Genomic DNA, 5,937 nt, shown 5'->3' with positions numbered 1-5,937 from the left:
GGTGACTGTTTAAAAAGATTCAAGCCATCTCTGTTTACAAAAATCCAGTTCCCTTCTGCTCCCATCACAGGGCTCTTGGACATGGAGTTGCACACCGCACTCGTGTCCTCTCCCCCCATGGAGCCCAGGGTGCTGAGGATGGGGAGCTGACAGCTGCAGGGGACCTTGCTGCAGGCACGTGGTTAGGAGGTCTGCCAGGGTTAGAGTCACCACAGGTGCACTGTTAGGAGGTCTACTGGGGTTAGAGCCACCACAGGTGTGTGGTTAGGAGGTTTGCTGGGGTTGAAGGCACTGCAGGTGCATGGTTAATGAAGTTAATGGGACAGCCATAAATAAGGGGGGAAGAGGTTGGGAGAAGGATGGGGGTACTAGCAGTAGGAGCTGGTGATGTGGGTGCAAGCACCTTCCTTGGCTCTGCTCCCCTCTGGGGTTGCCTGTTCTGAGGTGGGCTGTGGCTGAGCTCTGAGTAGGTGGGAAGGCTGTAGTTCTTAGGACACAGCTGGGGGAATGATCTCCTCCTGAGCAAACATGTAGAGGGTCAAAGTTTCCCTGCTCCTTTTGCTGGTGGAGGCCAGCAAGTGCCACCTCCTATGTGGGTACCTGAGCCTGGCAGCCCTGGAGGAGGTACAGCAGCTGTGGTGGAGAGCGCCAAGGACTGTGAGGTAAGACCATCTGGGTTGGTGTTAGCCAAAAGCCCTGCAAAAGAAGCCCCCTGAGTCTACTGGGAATCACTTGGGAGGCAAGAGGGAAAAGAAGGGACCAGACAGGAGTGATGAGTGTTCAAAATGCCCAGTAACAGCCCTGGACAGGTGAAGGACAGGGTAGCATGTGTGGTCAGTGAAGGCCAGCAGCAACACCCCAGCCTGCCCTGTATGCTGCTCTCCCCCCATGGTTAAATCCCTCCTGTCAGCAGCAGGGATCAGCAACCCTGGGTTTGCACTGAGCAAATTGCAGCTTCCTCAATGGCAGATGGTGGTAGGATTTAAAATACACACATATGTCCAAAACCCAGGAAGAATGCTCTGTAATTCTGGTACATGGCTTAGTTACTCATTTCAGAAGCTGAAGAATAAACATGATCAAGATCTTAGCAGAGGCAGCTACTTTTCAAAACACGTTGCTTTGCTAGGCTTGGATCTTAATTATAAATACGTATCCTTTCCGCAGCAGCGTACCTTGCTGCCACCAGCGTGGTCCATTGCTTTCCCCGTCTCTGCAGTTGCTTATGTGATGAACAGGAGGAAACTCGCTGTCAGGATTTTGGACTATTTGTTACGTGATGCAACATCTGGAAACATGCACGAGAATTGCTGCTACGTGATGAGCGAGCCACGGAGACCGGTTTAGGAGCTCATGGGGAAGATAGACTAGCAGAACAAATCAACCTCCTCCAGCTTCTAATAATCTATTAAAAATGGATTCAAGGGAAAAAAGCACTGCAAATACCTACTCAGAGCATCAGGTCTCGTCTTTCTGCAAGTCACTTCAAATGAATTGCCTGCGTCATTTAATGCGTTTTATGGCTGCATTTTCCATTAGGGTGGTTGCCTTTGCACAAATCCCGCGACGTGCTGCGAGGGCGGCGCGGGGAGCTGCCACGAGGGCCGCAGCAGGCGCTTGTGGCTTCCCCGAGGACGCTTTGGTGGGTACGCCTCCCACAGCACCGGCCCCGGGGCCCGCGTGGGCACTGGCACGGCACGTGCCAGGCTCGCACAGCGCTCCTCCTCTGAAGAAAGACTTGAAGCGCCTGGAAAAGGCTTCCTGCGTCTCTTGCCATAACGAAGACAGACACTTTATTAAACGTAGGTGGAAGCTGCTCCCAGGCAACCTGAGAGCTTCCAAAAATAACTGCCAGGCTCAGCCAAAGTTACTATTTCCACGATCTTCATGCAGAGCAGCAGCCCAGCTACGTTCCCTGCGATGAGGGTGTGTGAGAGCATGCAGTGCTGGGCCTGAGCAGCCACCCTGCTCTGCTAGCTCAGAAACAAATGAGCTGTGTCCTCTCCATTTTTTTTTAATTATTTTTATTTATTTTCAGAAAATTGCTCTTAGCAGCAAAGCAGGTTTCCTGGGCTCAGGTAGGAAAGTGCTGACCACGTGAACCAAGTGTGAGAGCAGGCAGTGCCATCCTTGAAGTCTTCAGCTTGCCATCCACAGATTTTTTTTTTTTTTTAACTTCATTAAGCACTTCTAGCATTTGTTTGGCTGATCCCGGTCGAGGGAATTGCTCCCGCCGCAATGGGAGCCAGCACTGCCTTGGCTGCCCGTGAGGGACGGTGGCTCCTCCCGAGCTGCTGGTCGCCAGGCTCTTCCCGGCTGTATGAAAGAAATCATCCTCTTTTCTGCATACAATCTGATGTCTTGTTACACTGCAATAATTTAGTTACAGTTAGCGAAGGATAAATCTCTGCACAGTGGGTTGAGAAATCTGGGATAACAAGGTATGGAAAGGCATTATTAAAGCCAAATGGCTCTGCAGCCTGTGCCTGCCTTGCTCACTTTTTTTTAGGAAAATTAGCAATATTATGGAGCATGATAAACTGGTAAACATGGTGCTACAGTTTATCATGTAGTGCTGTAACAGCTGTTCCTCAAGCATGCCTTAAGTAAAACAATAGGTTTTTTTCAGTGAGGATTTTAGCCTGAAGCAACTGAGTGTTAGCAAGGCTTCCCCCCCACTTTCTCTCTCTCTCTTTTAAGAGGAATCCTCAGTATTTTTCTTCCATTTTGGTGCATTGCCTTAATCCTAGCCCTCTCCATCTGCTGTTGCTGGTGTCAGGACTGTGGCTTCAGCATCCGACCAAGGCTGCCTCTGACACCAGCCTGAATCAGATGTTTGCAGATCAGTGCGGAGCAGGAAGCTGCAACCTATTGGAGAAGAAATCCTTGAAATGTGAATTTTGGACAACAATGCTGGCTTTTAAATATGCTTGACTCAACAGCTGATGAAATCACACCCTGCTGCCTTTGGCAGAAGGTCAGCACGAGGCTGGTGTGCCATATAAGCCCCTTAATCCCCTCCTGAAGGCTGCAGAGGGGTGAATGCCCTGCAGTATAACTTGGATTATCCCTGATTTGTAAAGCAGTGTGTATTGGATTTAGGACTACTTAATGCCTGGATGATGGTGGGCAATGCCTGCAGCAGGCTGCAACACTGCCCAGAGCCACCTGTGTGTAGACCCAGTGAGTTCTTGCTAAGTCCTGTTGTCTCTGGCCCCAGATGACATTATTGCTAGCTGCTGTCATGGGACATCGGTGAAAGACCCTCAGGAAGTACTAGCTGCTGCTTGTTGTCATATATAGCATTTATGTGATTTCTGCACTGATGTTCCAAGTCTTCCTGAGTTGTTTCCCTCCGCTGGAAAATGTAGTGGTTCAGGTAAAGTGTTTCCCATCATCAGGTTTTCAGATGTGTTGAGTTTACTGGAGAGACTTGGTTCTCACCTTCTGCCCAAACAGGAGGGGAGCATGGCGTGGGTCTTGGTGAGAAAGCCTGCATGAAGATCCTGTGCAGGTATTTTGCAGATGGGAACCTTGCGGCTTAGATGTTAAACGTGCCTGCGCCTTGAGAGGAGACATGGGTGGAAATAACTCAAGCTAGCTTTGAATGACACAGAATGGATCCACATGGTAGTGTAAGTCCATAGGGAAACAGAGGTGATGGTAGAGCTGCGTGCTCAGCATGCTCATGTAGGGGCTCAGCCCTGTCCTTTCCTTGCAGCTGTGGCCTTTGGGCTTGCTTGGAGCAGTACTGGCAAATGCAGCCCAGCCCTGATGGGACCTGCACAGGGTCATGTAGCTGAGGCGGATCTGCTGTAACAAGAGGCAAAGCAAAAGCTATTTTTGTAGTTTTCTGTGATCTTCTCCTGGCTCGTTCTCCTGGGAGAGTCCTCAGCTGCTGGGCAGTGTTGGAGCACCTCTCAGCAAAGGGATGCTTTTTTGCTTATCAAAACCTGTTCCCATGGAAGGAAAAATAAAGGCACAGAGGAGGGCACTGTGAGCATCTGTGCTAGCCCTGAAGGTCCTATCAGTGGCATCGGGCAGGCTGTGGGCGCACTCCCACTGTGAGGTGCAGTTCCCCTGCTCCTTGGAGTTAGTTGTCTGCTGCTGCTGTGTTTTGTTGTCCTCCAAGCCCAGCGCCTATGTCCTGGCCCAGTCCTTGCGTCCGTGTGCCTGGTCTCAGGCCTTTCTGACTTTGAATGGACTTCAGCACTGAAGTTCTCATGATTCCCAGCTACTCTTCTTTGTCTCATTATTAAGTTTTTCTACTGACTTTAAAGTTCTGCTTTGAGACCTGAGAGCTTCTTAGTCCTTCTACTGTAATAAGCAAAAGGTATCTGCTCCCAAGGGCCAGTTTTCACCTGCAGAGGGCTCAGGTTTGTTCAGGACGTCTCCTTGTGTCCTGATGTAGGATACTTCAAGATGTCACCTGGATTTCTCATGACCAGAAGGGAAGGTGTGAGCAGTCCCTTGACGTGTGGAGTTCCTCTTGGCTTGCATCGCCCTCCAGTGAACTCTTTCAATCAGTGATTTATAATGTATAACAGAAAAGAGGAAAAAGTCACGAAATCCTGACATTCGTCCCTTATCAGACATTTGTGCTGGCTTATGACTTTGTTTGTCTCAGCTGAGCTGCTTGCTGTGTTACTTAACAGCAACATTATCCGTTCAGTGTTTTCAAAAATAGCTTGGGTTCTGCTCAGCATGAAGGCAATAATACTTCTGCCTTTGCTTAGGGGGAAGAAGGACATGAAAGGATGGAAGCCCAGTGTCTGTGAGTCTGATTTGATGTCAGCAGTGGAAACGCTTGTTTGTCTTGCCTGGTTATCCATATCTATGTCCACATCTATGTTTTATTCACATGTAGTCTGAAGGATTTCCGTGGTGGGCCAAGGTCTGTGGAGCAGTGAGCCCCTCCAGAGCTCCTCATTGGTGCTGTCTGCCCCCAAATCAGCCAACAGGAGCCCAGCACCCCCAGAGACTTGAAATGCCTGGTGTTCAGCAGATACAGCTGAGGGTCTCTTGATTTGCCATTCACTTCCCAGCCCTTAGGCTTTTCTTTACTGCCACACTGGGTATCAGTTTCTGTGTGCATCTGCTTCAGGGAAACCTGATGTAACATGACTGCTGGGCTCCATGTTCTGCAGCTTCAGGAGAAACATCTTGAGAGTTATTTTATAGAAACTTGACTGAATCACAGAAAACTGGAAGCGTTGCTTTACAGTGAAACATGTGTGTGTGTTTTTTTTTTTTTTTTTTTTTTTTTTTTACACTTTGAGCATTAGCTACTATTTTGTGTTGGTGAATGCTTTATCTGCTCAGTAGAACAGCAGAATGTTAGGTTTAAAAAAGTGAGGAAATACTGCATGGAGTTTCTCAAAGATGCTAAGATGAACAAAGAGAACGGAGCCCGAGGAAGGACCATTACACCCTGGGTGCTGGATGGCCAGCTCCTGAGAACTCCATAGGGGAATCTTTGTTTAGGGTTTTTATCAATGTGACTGTCACATGCAGAAAATCACATTTAAGCTGATTGATCATAAATACTGGATTTTCTTACACAAAGTAGTGTCAGTGTTTGACCCCTACAAGCCAAAATGCGAACTTTTGCAGACACCAGCCCCAGACCAGTGCCCCTTTCGCCTGTGGCACGCTGGCACTCGGCTCTGGCCAGTGTGCCCACTGTAAGTCAATCTGTTCTGGATGCTCCCTGTTTTTCTCCTTGGTGACCTTATGACTAAAAATTGGAGCAAACTTAGTAAAGTTTTCCAGCTTCTTGGACTCCTCAGTTAAATCTGTCCTGTGTACTTTGGACTCCACTCCACAGTGCTCTCAGGTTGCTGATGCGGGTGCCAAAATCAGTAAAACCAGCCCCAAGTACGTGACCAGCAGCAGCAGTGTGCCGTGCCCCACCACTGCATCCTCTTTTTCCAGGGA

This window comes from Rhea pennata, chromosome 11, assembly GCF_028389875.1.
Source record: "Rhea pennata isolate bPtePen1 chromosome 11, bPtePen1.pri, whole genome shotgun sequence".
Classification (NCBI taxonomy): Eukaryota; Metazoa; Chordata; class Aves; order Rheiformes; family Rheidae; genus Rhea; species Rhea pennata.
The sequence above is the reverse complement of the archived record's forward strand: the minus strand, read 5'-3'. Positions refer to the sequence as shown.